The sequence below is a fragment of the Mobula hypostoma genome, chromosome 9, assembly GCF_963921235.1.
Source record: "Mobula hypostoma chromosome 9, sMobHyp1.1, whole genome shotgun sequence".
NCBI classification, from domain to species: Eukaryota; Metazoa; Chordata; class Chondrichthyes; order Myliobatiformes; family Myliobatidae; genus Mobula; species Mobula hypostoma.
The window spans coordinates 33,745,865-33,765,913 of NC_086105.1; the positions used below are offsets into that span (position 1 = coordinate 33,745,865).

The 20,049-nt window shown below is 41.6% G+C and overlaps 1 protein-coding gene across 1 annotated transcript in view; it reads left to right on the forward strand.

The window, feature by feature from the left end:
- cacna2d4a (calcium channel, voltage-dependent, alpha 2/delta subunit 4a) overlaps positions 1–20,049 on the forward strand; it is a 366,454-nt gene that overhangs the window by 154,568 nt on the left and 191,837 nt on the right. The window lies entirely within an intron of this gene.

The window sequence follows — 20,049 nt, forward strand, 5'->3', positions numbered from 1 at the left end:
AAGGGCTAGAGAAGAAGGAATCTGATAGAAGAGGGTAGAAGACCATGGAAGGAAGGGAAGTGGCAGAGCATCAGAGGGAGGTGTTCAGCAGCTAAGGAGATGAGGTGTGAGAAGGTAACAGGAATGGAAAAGGTGAAAGGGGTCAAATCATGGAAGAAATTGATGTTAAAAAAAAGATACTGGTTATTGCTAATAAGTTTATTCATGAAGTGAACATGATGTGGTGTTGTAGAATAACTCCTATAATAAATTTCCACATTCAGAAATCAGATTTGAATTGATTTCAGAGTTATTTGCAAGTGAATCTGTGTTGTATTCAGAGTAGAACAAAGAATGAGAGGCAATCTGTTGCTGGATTTTTGGAGACAGATTGACAGAATTAGTAATATATGAACAACTCTATTTGCTTCTGTTAATGTTAACAAGCAGTTTTCTTGATGGTGCGAAATAATTGACAGAGTATCTTAATCTTTTCTTTGTTGGTCAGTCCAGCTTGGTTTGAAGATCCCATCCGGTGCCACGTTCTTCATATTGGCATCATCTGTCTTCTGTAATTAGAAGCTTCTTTGTAATCATAAAAAAAAACTTCCGAGTGTTGCCTTTTTATATAAAGATATGTTTTGGCAATAATACTCAATACCATACCAAGTGTCATATTCTGCTGAATAATTTATGTTTTATGCTGATTATCAGTATCAGATCCATAGATTTTCTGCCAGCTGGCAGCTCAGAAGGAAGCAGATAGTGGAAATCTGTTCCTTCCCATATGTTCCTTACTGAGTTACTCTGTTGTCCTACTTAGCTGCTTTCCATTATAATCCACTTTTGTGATGATTTGCAATCATGTTATTTCAGTGAATTTATAAGATTTTATCCTTGTAAGACAAAATGGGTCAACCACTCTATATATATATCTGCTTTCAAAGATTCAAAGTACATTTTGAAGTTCAAAGTTCAACGTACATTTAATATCAAAGTCTGTATGCATTACACAACCTTGAGATTCATCTCCCTACATGCAGCCACATCGCAAATAAACCCAAAAAATCCATAAAAAAAGACCAACAAATACCCACTGTGCAGCAAGAGTAAAAAACAAACCATGCAAGCAATAAAGGTAAGCAAATAGCATTTGGAAAGTGAGTCCTCAGACACAGAGCCCAGAGCAGCCAGAGCAGGCCCACAGCCTCAGTCTCAGTGCATCATGGGAGCCTGCAGACAAATTCAAAACAAATTCCTTCCTCTTTTTATAATATACTGACACTAAATATAACTTCAAACTAAAACCCACCAATAAAAATAGTAAACTGAATAGGCACAGACTAAATGCCAGATAAAAGAAGTAATTGAATCTGAATTATTTTACTAACTATTATAGTTTGTTGTTTCAGTGGCATCAAAAGCACTTACCTTAATTCCATTTTGTCAACTGACATGGTCAGGTGAGTATACATAAGAACATAAAAAATAAGAGCAGGACTAGGCCATCCGGCCCATCGAACCTGCCCCACCATTCAATCAGATCATGGCTGATCTGTAAACTCAGCTCCATCTACCTGCCTTTTCCCCATAACCCTTAATACCCTTACTATGTAAAAACCTATCTAACTGTATCTTAAATATATTTAGTGAAGAAGCCTCAACTGCTTCCCTGGGCAGAGAAATCCACAGATTCACCACTCCCTGGGAAAAACAGTTTCTCCTCATCTCTGTCCTAAATTTTCTCCCCTGAATCTTGAGGCAATATCCCCTAGTTCTAGTCTCACCTACCAATGGAAACAACATTTCTACTTCTATCTTATCTATCCCTTTCAAAGTTTTGTTTGTTTCTATAAGAACCCCACTCATTCTTCTGAAAACACTAGAATTTAAACTTGCAAACAACAGGAATTCTGCAGATGCTGGAAATTCAAGCAACACACATCAAAGTTGCTGGTGAACGCAGCAGGCCAGGCAGCATCTCTAGGAAGAGGTACAGTCGACGTTTCAGGCCAAGACCCTTTGTCAGGACTAACTGAAGGAAGAGTTAGTAATCTTACTAACTCTTCCTTCAGTTAGTCCTGACGCAGGGTCTCGGCCTAAAACATCGACTGTATCTCTTCCTAGAGATGCTGCCCGGCCTGCTGCGTTCACCAGAATTTAAACGTGGATGATTACCTTAAACAAGTATGTATTACACACATGACTACGTATTTCAATCTGATTAATGATTGTTGGACTATTGTAGTTGGGGCAGATGTTTGTATAGAGACCCTAAACTGTTGGGCTCTTCCTTGCCTATTCCTCTGGAAAACTCAAAATCAGTATGCATAATTCAAAGTTATGTGGACAAATCATGCACAGAAATTGTTATATGTTTCTCTGGATGTAATAGTTGCCACTGTTGGAAGTCCTGATGAACTATAGCTTATATTCATCCATTATCATTTGCACATATGCTTATGTCACCAATACATGTGATGGTTATCTTTCCCATGACTGAAATTGGGGCAAAAATATACAACCTACAACATTTCTTTATAATGTTTTTCAAGGCAAGGATCCATCCCCACACCCTGAGACTTTGATGTGTTGCTATCTGCTTGCACTTGTCTGTTTTCATTATTGTGCACACATAGCACACCATCACTTGATTTGACATTTATAACCAGCAGCTCAGGTGGGGATATTTGCATATTGAGAAACAGAATCTGCATGTATTGAGTCTGAACAACTTATTGTCTCGCCAATGAAATTGGAAAAGGACACCAATGTAGCCATCTAGGGAAGGAGATGGAGGACAATGGACTCCTTGTCCTTTTCTGAGGTTAAAGCTGCAGAGGCAACAAGTTGGTAAGAGGGCATTATTTGCTGATATTTCCTTTCTCCTGTGGAACCAATTTTGAATTCAAAACCACTTTCCTCTGGATCCCATCTGACTTTTACTTTCTCTGTCAGTCTGCCACGTGGAACTTTATGAAATCGTTTTGGCTACATCAAATGCTACATCCTTGTTGATGTTCCTTGGCACCTCCCGCAAAGAAAAGATTTAATCAGGCACGGCCTACCCTTAACAAATGTATGTTGGCTGCATGAATTTTTTTTTTCTGTTAAGAGATGTGAACTTTGCAGGCTGAGCCAGCATTTAATTACCCATTCTGCATTGATCTCGCAAAGGTGGCTGTGCTTCAAGTGCTGCAGTCCTTGAGGTACGGTATACCCAGAATGCTGTTAGAGAGAGCTCTGGGATTTTGGTCCAGCAACAGTAAAGGAACGTGATATAGTCATAGTCATACTTTATTGTAACTTCATTGTTACAGTTGCACCATAAATAATTAAATAGAAATAAAACCATTAATAGTTAAATAGTAATATGTAAATTATGCCAGGAAATAAGTCCAGGACCAACCTATTGTCTCAGGGTGTCTGACCCTCCAAGGGAGGAGTTGTAAAGTTTGATGGCCACAGGCAGGAATGACTTCCTATGACGCTCTGTGTTGCATCTCAGTGGAGTGAGTCTCTGGCTGAATGTACTCCTGTGCCCAATCAGTACATTATGTAGTGGATGGGAGACATTGTCCAAGATGGCATGCAACTTGGACAGCATCCTCTTTTCAGACACCACCGTCAGAGAGTCCAGTTCCATCCCCACAACATCACTGGCCTTACGAATGAGTTTGTTGATCCTGTTGGTGCCTGCTGCCCCAGCACACAACAGCAAACATGATCGCACTGGCCACCACAGACTCGTAGAACATCCTCAGCATCGTTCAAGTCAGTGTGGTGTGTAGCTTGAAGGACAACTTCAAGGGAAGGGAGTGGTGCTCCCATGCTTTTTCTGCACATGTCCTTCTACCTAGTAGAAGTCATGGGTTTGGAATGTGCTCTCAAAGGAGTGCTGGTGAATTACAGTGAAGCATCCTGGACATGTTATAAAGAGCTGCTACAGTGCACCGGTGATGATGTGAAGGAATATTGTGAATGGGATGCCTATCAAGTGGTCTGCTCCGTCCTGTATAGTATCGAGCCACTTGAGTGTTGCTGAGGCAAGTAGAGACCAGTCCATCACACTCCTAACTTTGTAGAAGCTAGGTAGTAGGTGGGCAGGCTTTGGGAAGTTAAGAAGTGAACTGAACTGGAATACTTGTGTACGCAATGTGGTTAAATGAGCAGCTCGGAAGCCAGGAATTCTCAAATTCAAGTTTACTGGCATTTCAGCTGTATACATGTATACGTACTGCCAAACGAAACAATATTCCTCTGGACCAAGGTGCACAACACAGTACAAATAGCTCACTCACTACCCATAAAGTAATATTACCACAAATAAATTAACAAATAATTAGGTGCATTTATGTCACAATTTGAAAAGAAAACAGTATAATGCTACTGGCACTTCATATGTGGTGAGACCTGGGCGGTGGCAGGGAGTTTAGTAGTCACACAGCCTGGTGAAGAAGGTATTCCCCATCCTAGCAGTCCTTTCCCTAATGCTACATTACCTCCTGCCTGATGGTAGAGCATAGTTGGATGAATGGGAGGGATAATTGACAATGCTAAGGGCCCTGTGTATGCAGTGCTCCTGGTAAGTAGCTCTGATGGGTGGAGAGACCCCAGTGATCCTCTCAACAGTCTTCACAATTCCTTCTAGGGTCTTGCAGTCAAAGGTCTTGCAATTCCCGTACCAGCCCGTGATGCAGCTGGAGAGGAAACTCCCAACAGTGCTTCTGTAAAAATTAGTTAGAATTGGAGGGGGGAAGGGAGGGGGAGAGGGGGAGAAGCCTCACTCATCTCAATCTTTTCAGGAAGTAGAGACACTGCTATGCTTTCTTGACTAAAGAAGTAGATGGGCATCGAGGAGTTGAGGAGGAGGAGTTTCAATGCCCGTCCTCCTAACCCAGGTGTGAGGTTGAATCATTTTAAGCGACGAGCTGATTTGGACCAGCCAAGAATGGCTTTGGGCTGGGCGGCGAGGTCTAAGCCTGGAGCAAATTGCTGGGTGGTGAGGTCTAGGCCCAGAGTGTATCACTGCAGCAGGGCCCAGGTCCTAATGCGAGTTGTGAGCCAATGTTTGGACAATTTAAACTCCGGTCCACGTAGACTGAAAAGGCAGGGTATCAGGACCGGAGGGGATGGTCTGGCCAATTTCGCTCGCTCTCCCATGGCATTCACTCACCTCTCTGCAACGCAGAGGCTGTGAGACTGTTTTGGCTGCTGTGCTTCATGTCTGCGACCTTCGCAGCGATTTACCCTGCTAAGATGATGAACTGAAACCGAGGCTTTGGGCCTACTCCAGCTAGGGTTGCCAACTGTCCCATATTAGCCAGGACATCCCGTATATTGGGCTAAATTGGTTTGACCCATACGGGACCGCCTTTGTCCCGTATTTCCCCCGCTAACGTAGCACACTCCTATGAAACTTTTCATGCAAAAATGGCATAAAGCAAAGAAGCAATTACCATTAATTTATATGGGGAAAATTTTTGAGCGTTCCCAGACCCAAAAAATAACCTACCAAATCATACCAAATAACACATAAAACCTAAAATAACACTAACATATAGTAAAAGCAGGAATAATATGATAAATACACAGCCTATATAAAGTAGAAATAATGTATGTACAGTGTATCAGAATCGGGAAGATCAAGCCAAAACCGATTTGTAGAAAAAAATCGGCATGTACACGCATGCACACATTGGTTCCTGCACAAGGCTTCATGGTCATGGTAGTCTTTCTCCGGGTAAACACAAGTGTCCCGTATTTGACTGCTACTTTTATCCCTTATTTGGGAGTGAGAAAGTGGGCAACCCTTACTCCAGCTGGTCTGGGGATTCAGATCTATGGACTCAATCAGAATGCTGTTGCCTGTTTCTATTGTTTGCACGATTGGTGTTTTTTTCTCTTTCTCTGAACACTGGGTGTTGCTCTTTCTTTTTTTCTAATTGGGATCTTTTGGGTTTCTTGCTTTGTGGCTACCTATAAGCAGACAAATCACAAGGTTGTATAATTTATACATACTTTTATAATAAATATACTTTGAATCCTTTGAATGCGTTGAATCCTTTGGTGTTGAGGGACCAAGTAAGATTGTCCATTAAGTTCACTCCCAGAAAATTTGTGCTCCTAACTCTTTCCACAGAGCTGTTTACGAGCAGTGAGGAATGGTCAGCATGCACCTTCCTGAAGTCCACAATCATCTCTTTGGTCTTGTCCGCATTGAGACGCAAGTTGTTATGTTGGCACCATTCTACAAGGCACGCTTATCTCCTCTCTCTACACCATCTTGTCATTGTTGCTGATGAGGCCAACCATTGTTTTGTCATCCGCGAACTTGGTGATTTGGTTGGAACTGAATCGAGCAGTACCATCATACATCAGCAATGGGCTGAGCACACAGCCTGGCGGGGTTGGGGGGGGCACCAGTGCTCAGTGTGATGGAGGTAGAGAAGTTGCTGCCAACATGGCTTGACTTCAGTCTTTTTTTTAAATGTTATTTTTATTGAAGGAATGACACAATACAGAATACGTAATGCATTACATTTCCCTCCGTTTTGCTATTATATCTTACCCCTAAACAAAACTCACCTCACCCGCCCTCCCCGAACATACCATGGCAGCTAATATTTTTACAATACAACACTTCACAAATACAAGTACGGATATTTCACAGCCCTTCAAGACAAATGCTCACACACATCCACAACATGTCAGATGATTCAGAATACACTCGAACTACAATGCATCAACCACCCTATGAGGTAAACCATATGCGCATTAAAAGGGGGCAAATCCCCAAGTACAATCAAATGCCCTCAACTGGTAGGTAACTCTTTAAGACTCCCAAAATATGACAAGAAAGGTCCCCATTTCGAATAGAACTTTTTCACAGACCCCGTCAGAGTAAATTTAATCTTTTCTAGTTTTAGAAAAAAACATTACGTCCTCTAACCAAGCAGCAGCAGATGGGGGAGTGGCAGATTTCCAGACCAGCAAGATTCTCCTACGGGCCAAAAGAGATGTAAATGCAATGATATCCGACTGGTTTGCATTTAAACCCAAAGCATCATCTGCCATACCAAATACAGCTATAAGTGGGCAAGGTCTCAGTGTCACCCCCAAAACCTCACTGATAATTTTAAAAACCAGTGCCCAATAGCCATCAAGCTGAGGGCAAGACCAAAATGCATACACTAAACCAGCCAGAGAGAAGGAACACCTGTCATAGCCAGCATCTGTCCCAGGATGTATGTCAGCAAGCCTGGCTTTACTTAAATGTACCTTGTGTAAAACTTTAAATTATATAAGCCCCAGTCTAGCACATGATGACGAGGAATGAACACTATTCTATGCTTTTGCCCAATATTCCTCAGCCAGATCCATACCAAGGTCATCCTCCCACCTAGTCTTAGTTTTGTTTAGATCTTGAACTCCCAAAGACATCAGCTGAGAGTATAGTACAGAGATCAGCCCTTTATTATTAAAGCTAAGAGTGAGTTTTTCCCACACCATAGCAGGTGGTAGATCAGGAAAAGAGGGAAATTTTTCCTTGACAAAGTGGCAAGTCTGCAGGTATTTTAAAAAATGATTATGCGGAAGGCCATACTTACTGCGCAGGTCATCAAAACTATCAAATATATTATCAGTGTACAAATCCTTAATGCACATAAGACCATTCAAACCCCTTTGTCTAAAATCTGGATCAAGTGTAGAGGGGGGAAATAGACGGTTTCTATGAATGGGACCCAAAACTGAAGCTGATGTGAACTTATAGTGGCAGCAAAATTGATTAAAAATTTTAAGGGTGGAGAGCACGACCGGGTTAGATGTGAATTGAGAGAATTTCAATGGCAAGGATGAATACAATAAAGCTGGGAGAGACAAAGAGTGGCAAGACCGTGTCTCAAGCAGGCACCAGTTTATATCTGGCCGGTGGAGCCAAAATAATACCTTTTGAATGTTCGATGCCCAGTAATAATGAAAAAAGCTAGGAAGGTCCATTCCACCTACGTCACGACCTCTTTGGAGAATGCACTTACTAACCCTTGGGACCTTATTTTCCCAAATAAAGGAGGTTATAACTTGGTCAACTGACTTGAAAAAATGACTTAGATAAGAAAACTGGCAAGCACTGGAACAAATAAAGAAATCTCGGAAGTATAGTCATTTTCACTGATTGAATTCTCCCAGCTATAGTAAGAGGTAAACTGCACCATCTCTCAAAATCAGCCTTCATTTGGCCTGTAGTTAGCTTCAAACAGAGATGTAAAAGAGCGAGTAACGTGTATTCCTAGGTATACAAAACCATCTTGAGATAAAGGAAATGGCAAAGATTTCTGTCTGATCTGTAGGGCTAAGTTATTAATGGGAAAGCATCTGCTTTTTTGAAGGTTCAGTTTATAGCCAGAGAAGGCTTCAAATTGACCTAATAATGACACAATAGCAGGACTGCTACCTGCAGGGTCAGTAGCATAAAGTAAGAGGTCATCAGCATATAGGGAAACACGGTGTTCCATGTCCCCTCTCCTAACACCTTGAAATAATGTAGTTGACTTAAGTGCAACAGAAAGAGGCTCAACTGCAATTGCAAAAAGAAGAGGGAACAATGGGCAGCCTTGGCGAGTGCCACGTGTTAATGGGAAATAGCCAGATCGAAAATAATTTGTCTGTATGCACGCTAAAGGTAAGTGATATAATAGCTTAACCCAGGCTACAAATATTCTGCCAAATCCAAATTTCTCCAAAACATTAAACAAGTATACCCACTCCACTCTATCGAATGCCTTCTCCGTGTCCAAGGAGATAACAACCTCCGGACTTGGAGAGGCACTGGATGAATAAACCACATCAGCCAGTCGACAGATATTAAAAAAAGAATGGTGATTTTTAATAAAACCTGTTTGATCATCTGAGATTATCTTGGGAAGGGGATGTTCTAAACGGCATGCAAGCACTTTAGCCAAAATTTTCACATCCACATTCAAAAGTGAGATGGGGCGATATGATTCACATTGAGTCGGGTCTTTGTCCTTTTTAAGAAGTAGCAAAATAGATGCCTGTGAAAGAGTAGGGCATAAGGAACCATTCTCCAAAGATTCCTGAAACACTTCTAGAAGGACCAGTATGAGCTTATCCTTAAATTTCTTATCAAATAAATGGAAGGAGAGAGAGCAGCACACCATGTGTGCTCAGCCCTCCGGTGAAAAATGATATCGTATCCATTATATAGGGGCCGTGGACAATTCTGATTTGATGGAGATAGGTGTGAAAGCACAGAGGAACATCTGGAGAAATTTCTGAAACGCCAGTTCGCTGCTGTTGTTACTGCGTGGTCGGGAATCTTCTGGAGGGAAGGCCTCAAAATCCCCGGCTTTGCCTGCTGTTGGCGACCGAGATTGAGGTCGAATCGTTCGGACAGAGATGGCGCTCAGTACTCGGTGTCGGAGAGCTGATCGGAGGCTTGAAGTTTTCGGATGACTCAGATTCGGACTGTGGTCGGGCATGGCAGGGAGAGTTTTTCTTCCTTCTCCCATCTGTGTGAGATGTGGGACATTTGAGAGACTTTGAACTTTTTACTGTGCTCATGGACTTCTTCATCAAGTTATGGTTTTGTTGCACTGTTGTAACTATATGTTATAATTATGTGGTTTTGTTAGTTTTTTCAGTCTTGGTCTGTCCTGTGTTTTGTGATATCACACCGGAAGAAATATTGTATCATTTCTTAATGCATGCATTACTAAATGACAATAAAAGAGGACTGTGTGTCTTCATAATCTAAATTCTATCGGATAACCATCAGAGCCTGGGGACTTCCTGCCCAAGAGCCCGATCTAAATTCTCCACCTCATCTGTTTCAAGAGTTGGTATTTCCAAATTATCTAAAAAATGTTACATATTTGTTATATCTGAGGGAAACTCTGAGGTATACAGAGAGGAATAAAAAGCTGCAAAGGTGTTATTAATCACTTTTGGATTGCTTGTCAAGTTTTGGTGCATGTCTCTTATCTGGAGAATAAGTCGTGATACCGCCTGACGCTTCAACTGATGAGCCATAAGCTGGCTCGCCTTGTCACCATATTCATAATAAAGGCCAGGTGTCTTAAGAATTAATTGCTCTGATAGGTTTGTAGAGAGGAGATTAAACCGCTTGCAAATCAGCCCGGCTTTTATATAATTCCGCAGTGGGTGCTCAGAATATTGTCTATCCAGGTCCAAAATAGATTGCGATAACACTTGCATTTCCTTCCTATGCTCTTTATTGGCATGTGAAGTTAAGATATTATTTGACCCCTGAAGTAAGCTTTTGAAGTTTCCCAAAGTAAAGAATACGATACCAACTCAGTTTTGTGAGTCTCGAAGAATGCGTCAATGTTAACCGATATCTAACTGCACCTCTGCTGCCTTGCGGCCATACCCACTAATGGGAAAGGCTTCAGGAGTAAACCCTGAGGACAAATCCGGAGCTGGAGTCCCTAAGGCAGTCCGACGTTGCCTTCAACCTCATTCTGGTAACTCCTGCGACGACACTGGTGCCAAGCTGTATCGGCCCTTGCCCTTCCCTTGGACAACATTGGTGGCATGGAGAGGGGAGACTTGCAGCATAGGCAACTGCCAGTCTTCCATACAACCTTGCCCAGGCCTGCACCCTGGAAACTTCCAGATGCAGATCCATGATCTCACGAGACTAACGGATGCTACCATATAACAGCAAAATTTCTCATTGGAAAGCAAACGGGGGTTAAGTCTCCACAGAGGCCGTTCTCTAATATTTAAAGGAAAACATAGGTCCAGTTTCATGGGCGAGTGATCAGATATAACTATAGCAGTGTACTCAATTTGTCTAATCATCGGTATCAAGGAGCTATCTATAAAGAAATAATCTAGCCTAGAATAGGAGTGGTGAACATGAGAAAAGAAAGAGAATTGCCTAACAGATGGAGTCAAAAATCTCCAAGGAGCCATATAACCATTTTGTTTCATAAACATCAAGAAGGCCTTTGCCATACTAGAAGAAGTTCCCCTAGAGCTAGATCTATCAAGCAATGGATCAATAGCACTGTTCAAATCTCCTGAAAAGATTAGCTGGTGTGTATTCAGGTTAGGTATTAATGACAAAACCTTATTTGCAAAGTGGACATCGTCCCAATTAGGAGCATAAACATTTACCAAAATGACAGGTATCTGAAAAAGAAATCCAGAGACTATAATAAAGTGACCATTAGGGTCACTGATTACATCAGATGGTGTAAACTGCATTCTTTTGGTGATTAGTATTGCCACCCCCCTGGACCTGCTATTAAATCCGGAATGAAAAACCTGACTTATCCATGCTTTACAGAGTCTATTATGGTCTTCCACTCTTAAATATGTCTCTTGTAGAAATAGTATATCTGCTTTTAATTGTTTCAAGTGAGAGAAAGCTTTAGCTCTTTTAACAGGACCATTGAGCCCCTTTACATTCCAAGAAACAAACCTCACAGGGTGGCCTCCATCAGCATCACCCATGTTAACCATATCAAAAGACACACAGGACCTACAATCCAAAACAGTGCGAGGGCACAAGCTGCACACAATAATGCACAATGATAAAAAAGTCTGGCCCATCCACAGCACACAAAAGAATAAGCTGCCATGGTAATCCCCCAAAACACTCCCCCCACCCCTTTACACAAACAAGAAAAGACAATTAACCCCTGAAACCTAGATCTACCTCCCCAACTGAGGATGATCACAGGCAGTACCAAACAAAATACTTCCAAAGCATTCCCCATACAATCAAAACTTTCAATCTAATCTAGGGTGGCTCCCCTCCTTAAAATTTGTGCACTCACTTATTCTACCTTTAATATATATAGGCTAAAGATAACACAGGCCAAGCAAAACATTAAAAACAAGAAACTAGGAAACTAAAAACCAGAGATGCAAATCCCAAATATTTACATTTTGCTGGTTGAAAGTTCTTGTTAATCAGATTCCGCAGCATAACAGTTCAACCGGAGCACGTTCCACAAATTAAACTGGAAAAAATGAACAAAGAAGTGGGTTGAGAAAATTAACAGTTTACCTCAGCAGGAGGCCCCTTTAATGCTGCATGAATAACCTTAAAAAAAAGTCATTGCTCTTCTCATTCTTCTTCTCCCCAGCGCGAATGGTAAAACTCTTTGGCTGCCTCTGGTGTATCAAAATAATGCTTTTTACCTTCATGGGTGACCTTGAGCCAGGCAGGATACAAAAGGCCGAACCTGATCCCTTTCCCGTAAAGCAGGGATTCCACCTCCTTGAACGCTGCTCATTTTCTCCTCAGCTCTGCACTAAAATCCTCATTAAAAAAAAATCTGATGCCCATAGAAATACAGCTCCTGCTTTCGTCTACTGATGATGTGTTGTTTATCTTGAAAGTAGTGAAAGAGAACCGGGAACATTCTTGCTCTCGTTTGGTTGGCTTCAGGGACGCTGGATGGTTTAGGCCTGACTCAGTGAGCAGGCCGAAGCACGAGAGACCTTGGGAAGAAATTTGTCCCCAGCACTTCGTCAAAAAACTTGGTCGTAAATTTAATAGGGTCCAAACCTTCCAAATTTTCAGGAATGCCGACAACTCTCAAATTGAGTCTCCGCGGCCGATTTTCGAGGTCATCTAGCTTCCCCTTCAGAAATGTGTTTTCACTCTGCAACACTGCAATGGCGGCTTCGGCGCTCACCAGTCAGTTACTATAATCATTTAGGCCTTCTTCAACCCCACGAATGCGTTCATCGTGCGACTCATAATAAGATATAATTTGTTCCATGGTAACATTCACTGGTGACAACACATCTTCAAGTTCTCTTTTTAGGCCAGAATGCACCGCTTGCGTTATGTCAGTAAGAAGTACTAAATGAAGCCTCTCGAGGTCATCAGGTAGCGCAGGCCCAGCACCGTGCAACGGCGCCATAACTGTAACATCAGCTTTCTTGCTCGCGGCTTCGCTGTCTTTTTCGCCAGTTTTACTTTGGAGGTGCATTTTATTTGCTATTTCAGTGTCCAGCAACGTCCCGGGTTGTTCACAGTGTTAATTATTCAGTTATTTCAAGCGTAAGGCAAAGATAAACAGGTAGATTTTCAATAGAAGTCGGGAGCCACACTCACACACACCTACTCACTCCATGCTCAACCTGGAAGTCAAGTTCAGTCATTCTGTCAGGATCCAATTACAAAGGGAATATTGAGACTTAACAAGGACAGTTGACCCATCAGGTGCTGAGGGATGATTATATTAAGCGCCAAACTGAAGTCGATCAACAGCATCCTACTATATGAGGCACCATTTTCTGGGTGGGACAGGTTGGTGTGGAGGGCAGGGGCCGTTGCATCATCAGTGGACTGATTTGATGGATAAGCAAACTGAAAGTGGCCAATCTCCTAGGAAAGTGGGATTTTATATGATCCATTACCAGCTGCTCAAAGCACTTCATGATTGTTGAAGTAGATGGTAATCATTTAGGCCAGTTACCATTGCTTTCTTGGGCACTGGAATGACACTGGCTGACTTGAAGCCTGCAGGGACACAGCGGACTGTTTCAGGGAGAATCTTAATGCTCTCCGTTAAGACTTCTGTTAGCTGGACTGCACCGTCAGGTATGTTGTCCGGCACTGCAGCTTTGTGTGGGTTTACCTTGGCGAGGATCCTTAACATCTCAGCTGTGGCCAGACATGGTGCCTGCTCCTCAGGATGAGAGCGGGCTTTCCTTGATGTCACCTCATTCATTTCATCAAATCGTGTACAGAAAGCATTCTGCCTATCAGGAAGGGAGGTGTCACTATCATTGTCGCTCAGGATGGATTTGCAGTCCATTATGGTCAGGATGCCCTCCCTTATCGTGTCTCTGGTGTCACAGAAATCCCCGTATAGGCTCTGTGAATAGTCCTATTTTGCCTTCTTGATAGCACAGGAAAGCACAACTCTTGCTGAACTGAAAGCCATCTTATCTCCCAATCTGAAGGCAGCATCCCAATATCTCAGCAGTGCCTGGTCCCCTGCTATCACCTGGTGGCATGGTGCGAAGACAACGACCTATCTCTCAACATCAGCAAGATGAAGGAATTGGTTGTTGACTTCAGAAGGTGTAGCGAACCGCACAACCCAATTTACATCGGTGGTGTGAAAGTGGAACAGGTCAAAAGCTGTAAGTTCCTCGGGGTCAATATCACAAATGACCTGACTTGGTCCAACCAAGCAGAGTTCACTGCCAAGAAGGCCCACCAGCGCCTTTACCTCCTGAGAAAACTGAAGAAATTTGGCCTGTCCCCTAAAACCCTCACTAATTTTTATAGATGCACCATAGGAAGCATTCTTCTAGGGTGCATCACAACCTGGTATGGAAGTTGTCCTGTCCAAAATCGGAAGAAGCTGCAGAAGATCGTGAACACAGCGCAGCACATCACACAAACCAATCTTCCGTCCGTGGACTCACTTTACACCGTCGGAGCAGTGCTGCCAGGATAATCAAGGACACGACCCACCCAGCCAACACACTTTTTGTCCCTCTTCCCTCCAGGAGAAGGCTCAGGAGCTTGAAGACTCGTATGGCCAGATTTGGGAACAGCTTCTTTCCAACTGTGATAAGACTGCTGAATGGATCCTGACCTGGATCTGGGCCGTACCCTCCAAATATCCGGACCTGTCTCTCGGTTTTTTTTTTGCACTACCTTACTTCCCATTTTTCTATTTTCTATTTATGGTTTACAATTTAAATTTTTAATATTTACTAATTTTAACTATATTCAATATTTTTAATATTTAATATTTGTAATCTGGGGAGTGGGAAGCACAGAATCAAATATCGCTGTGATGATTGTACGTTCTAGTACCAATTGTTTGGCAACAATAAAGTATAAAGTATAAGTATAAAGTATCAACCATGCTAGGTCCCTCTTATTCATCAATGTTAATGTAATGGTCATAGGTAGCCACCTCTCTGAACATGTTCTAGTCTGTGTTTTCAAAACTACCTCGTGGAGAATTGTGCACGACTACTGCAGTTCAGTTCCCAGTCAATGGTTGCCAAACGGATATTGATAATAGGGGATTCAGTGAAGGTAATGTCATTAAATGTCAAGGGTAATTGCTGGGTGTTCTCTAGTAAGATATTGTCATGTGTGAACGAATGTTACTTGCCACCTGTGTTTACCTAGTCCTGGATATTACCCAGATGATGCTGGATTTAGGTATGGACTGTTTCATTTTCTGAAGAGTCACAATGGTGCTGAACATAGTGTGCTGATCAGCAAATATGCCTTCTGACCTTACACGAAGGAAGGTCATTGATGAAGCATGTGAAGATGGTTGGGCCTAGGGCACAACCCTGAGGAGATCCTGCAGGCATGTCCTCTGGTTGAGAAGAATCTATGTCTTTGTAAATGCTGATTTATCCTGCCTCTTTGGTATTTTATTTCTCACTATTGTTTTTCGGCTGTGAAAACTTGATCACTCCTTTTTTAAAACAATGGTGGCACCAGCCTCACAGTCCTCTGGCACCTTTACTGTAGTCACAGTGGTTTGTAAAGTGATAGACAGAGCTTGTGCCAGGTACTTCTTGCTTCTCTTCAGAGCCAGGGATAAATATGGTCTCAGTTTAGTGATTTATACATTTGTAAGGTGTTTAACCCTTTAATATGTCCTCCCCCTTTTAATATTTATTACTTCCAAAACACTATTTTGGACGCCAATACGACCTTTGTGTTTCTTTGATGTCCTCTTTTCCTTCACAAGTTTATGAAACATCTTTGGATCTTTTTTAGTCATTTTATCTGTCAATGTTTTATTTCTTGTACCCTTTTTTTCAGCCTAATACCACCTCCTGCCCTGAATCTATTGATATACAAGTCTTGGCTCTCCAAGTACCTTTTAAAGTTGATGAGGACTTTGCTTCTATCACCTATTAGGTAGTGAATTCCAGACCCTTTCCTCCCGGTCATTTAAAACAACTTCCCTCATTTTTCCTTTAATTTCAATATCAAATATAAGATGCAGTAAATCTGTGGCATCTAGTTTATGATCTTCTGCTGATGGAAATAGGTCTTTCCTATTTAGTCAATCCAGTCTTTTACTTATCTGTGTTTAATATTTCTTTGACTTCCCTCTGTTCTGAAGCAAACAAACCTTAATATCCAATCTTTCCTCACAGCTAAAACTTTTCATTGCAGGCAATATCCTCATAAATCTCCTTTGCACACTCTCTAATGCAATCACATCTTTCCAGTAACGTGGTGACCAAAATTCTATGCAGTACTCAAACTAGTTTAACTAGTATTGCTTACATTTCTAGAAGAATATCTTGTACCTGCCCCGCTACCTTGAAGGGTCATCGATATATATTCCAAGACTTTCTTTTTCCATGGTATTCACCGTCCTCAAATTTATGATATATTCTTATGCCTTAGAATATCTTTCCAAATATATTAACCTCACACTTCTTCTGACTGAATCCATTACCACTTTTCTACCCAAAAATCTGTTCATTCCTGTGTTCTAAGAAGTTTCTTCTCACTGTCAACAAAATGGCCAATATTTGTATAAGCTGCAAATTTCTTTATCATGCCTACGTTTAAGTCTAATCCATTAATATATGTTACAAAAGGTTTCAAAAAATCTGAGTACTGAGTCCTGTAAAATTTCAATAATAGCTTGTCAACCATATTCATTACCCAGTAACAAAGCCAATTTTGATCAAATTTGCCACTCTCACCTGGGTACTATCCTGCTTGCACAGGTTCCACCATCCCAGAAACATTTGCAAAGATCCAAAAATGTTAACCCTTCCCTTCTGGTGGGATATGCACAAGTGTTATACCTGAACCAGAATGAGCCCTATACCTTTGCTGGGAGGTTTGCTTATAGTGTTTTAGAGGCTTGAAGCTAATTTGGCAGGTGGATGGAACACAGAGTAGTTGCATAGTTGGAAACAAGATTCAGTTAAATATTGACAAAAATCCAGGTCAGTCGAGTAGGCAAACAAGAAAGGCATGATAAGGCATTTCAGCTTTCTTCATCCATTAAAATGACCTATACTCTGCCATAGTTGGATGCATCAGCAACGGAGATGAGGCTGAGTACAGGGCTACGGTAGGAAACTTTGTCACATGGTGTGAGCAGAATTATCTGCAGCTTAATGTGAAAAAGACTAAGGAGCTGGTGGTAGACCTGAGGAGAGCTAAGGTTCCGGTGACCCCTGTTTCCATCCATGGACATGGTGGAGGATTACAAATACCTGGGGATACGAATTGACAATAAACTGGACTGGTCAAAGAACACTGAGGCTGTCTACAAGAAGGGTCAGAGCCATCTCTATTTCCTGAGGAGACTGAGGTCCTTTAACATCTGCCGGACGATGCTGAGGATGTTCTACGAGTCTGTGGTGGCCAGTGCTATCATGTTTGCTGTTGTGTGCTGGGGCAGCAAGCTGAGGGTAGCAGACACCAACAGAATCAACAAACTCATCCGTTAGGCCAGTGATGTTGTGGGGATGGAACTGGACTCTCTCACAGTGATGTCTGAAAAGAGGATGCTGTCTAAGTTGCATGCCTTCTTGGTCAATGTTTCCCATCCACTACATAATGTACTGGGTGGGCACAGGAGTACATTCAGCCAGAGACTCATTCCACCAAGATGCAGCACAGAGCATCATAGGAAGTCATTCCTGCCTGTGGCCATCAAACTTTACAACTCCTCCCTTGGAGGGTCAGACACCCTAAGCCAATAGGCTGGTCCTGGATTTATTTCATAATTTACTGGCATAATTTACATATTACTATTTAACTATTTATGGTTCTATTACTATTTATTATTTATGGTGCAACTGTAATGAAAACCAATTTCCCCCGGGATCAATAAAGTATGACTATGACTATGACTAGGACTATGACTATTCCTATTCCTATAGAAATATATAGTACTGGAATTATAACCTTAGATGTCCAGTTTTTTAATCCATCATTAAATTCATGTTGTGCAACACACACAAAATGCTAGAGGAGCAGGCCAGAGCACACCTATGGAGGGGAATAAACTGTTGATATTTCAGGCTGAGACTTTTAATCAGGACTGGAAAAAAAGAGGCAGAACCTCCAGTGTTCTGTGTGTGTTGTTCACGATTTCCGGCATCTGCAGAATTTCTTGTGCTAAATTCATGTTTTAGGACCTCAGGCCTTTATCTACCATGATGTTGCTGCTTACCTAGCTGATCATCAACCACCTTCCAGATTCCATACAGCCACTTTGAGACATCTCCAACCCCGGCACCAGGGAGGTAACATACCAATTGAGTCACAATGTGGTCACAAAAACACCCATGTGATCCCGTGACAGTCAGCTCCCTATTGCTGTAGCTTTCCTAGTCCCTTTCCTTCCTCTGTTCTGCTGAGCATGTGGTGCTACAAATTTGGCTATTGCTTTTTCCTCTTGTAAGGCCATAGTCATAGTCATAGTCATACTTTATTGATCCCAGAGGAAATTGGTTTTCATTACAGTTGCACCATAAATAATAAACAGTAATAAAACCATAAATCGTTAAATAGTAATATGTAAATTATGCCAGGAAATAAGTCCAGGACCAGCCTATTGGCTCAGGGTGTCTGACCCTCCAAGGGAGGAGTTGTTGTCCCCAACAATATCCAACAATATAAAATTTATTTGAGAGGGGGATAGCCACAAGGTTCTCCTGAAGTACCTGCCTACTTTCACTCTCTCCCATCATCAGCCATTGCTCTCAAAATGTGATTTCATTTTCTGTGGCTTCATATTTTATTGCATTAGACCCTGCATCCTGCCCTATAATGGAAATGTATTACCTATAAAATATATGTTCATGCTGCCACTTCTTTTAAAAATATGGTCAAAGTTCAAAGTAAATTTATTATCAAAGTACATATATGATCCTCAGATTCATTTTCTTGCAGGCGTACTCAATAAATCTAATAACCCTCATAAAATCAATGTAAGGCCACACTTAACAAGGTGGGCAACCAGTGTGCAAAAAAAACCAAACTGTGCAAGTACAAAAAGAAAGAAAAAAAGAAAGAATAGTAATAATAATATATAAATAAGCAATAAATATCAAGAACATGAAGAGTCTTTGAAAGTGAGTCCATAGGTTATGGGAATAGTTCAGTGATGGGCCAAATGAAGTTGAATGCAGTTATCCCCTCTGGTTCAGTAGTCTGTTGATTAACCTTTCCTGAACCTGGTGGTGTGAGTCCTGAGGCTCATGTACCCTCTTCTGAATGGCAGCAGCAAGAAGAAGGAATGACCTGGGTCGTACGAGTCCCTGACGATGGATGCTGTTTTCCTGTGGCAACATTTCATATAGATGTGCTCAGTGGTGGGGAGGGCTTTATACATGATGGGCTGGGCCGTATCCACTACTTTTTGTAAGGTTTTCCATTCAAGGTCATTGATGTTTCCATACTAGGCTGTGATGCAACCAGTCAATATACTCTTCACGACACATCAATAGAAGTTAGTCAAAGTTGTAGATGCCATGCCAAACTTTGCAAACTCCTAAGAAAGTAGAGGCACGGCTGTGCTTCCTTCACAAACCTTAACAAATTTATTTTTTAAATAAAATTGCCAGCTGCTTTTTTTATAAGGTAGCATTGATTAAGGCATCAGAGATCTAAGGTGTGTCAGTAAGCTGGATCCAAAATGAGGTTGCCAATACAAGGGAGAAGGTCACAGTGGATTGGTGTTTACCTGCAAGTCTGTAACAAGTGGTGTTGTACCACTGGAATTGGTGTTGGGACTTTTATTGTTTTACTATATGTAAATGAATGAGATTATAGATAGTATGATAAATAAGCGCAAAATTATGAAAATTGGTGAAGTTGTAGATAGCAAAAGATGTTGTGTAAGGATACAGTATAGATCAGTTGATAAGATGGACAGACCCGTGTCAGATGGAACTTAATCCAAACAAGTTTGTGGTAGTGCACTTCGGGAAGTTAAATTTTGGTTGGACAGCGTTTGGGAGTATTCTGAAGTTAGGGTATATAGCAAATATTAATTCCACCAGCAAACAATCTTCAGACCTGAGTGTGGA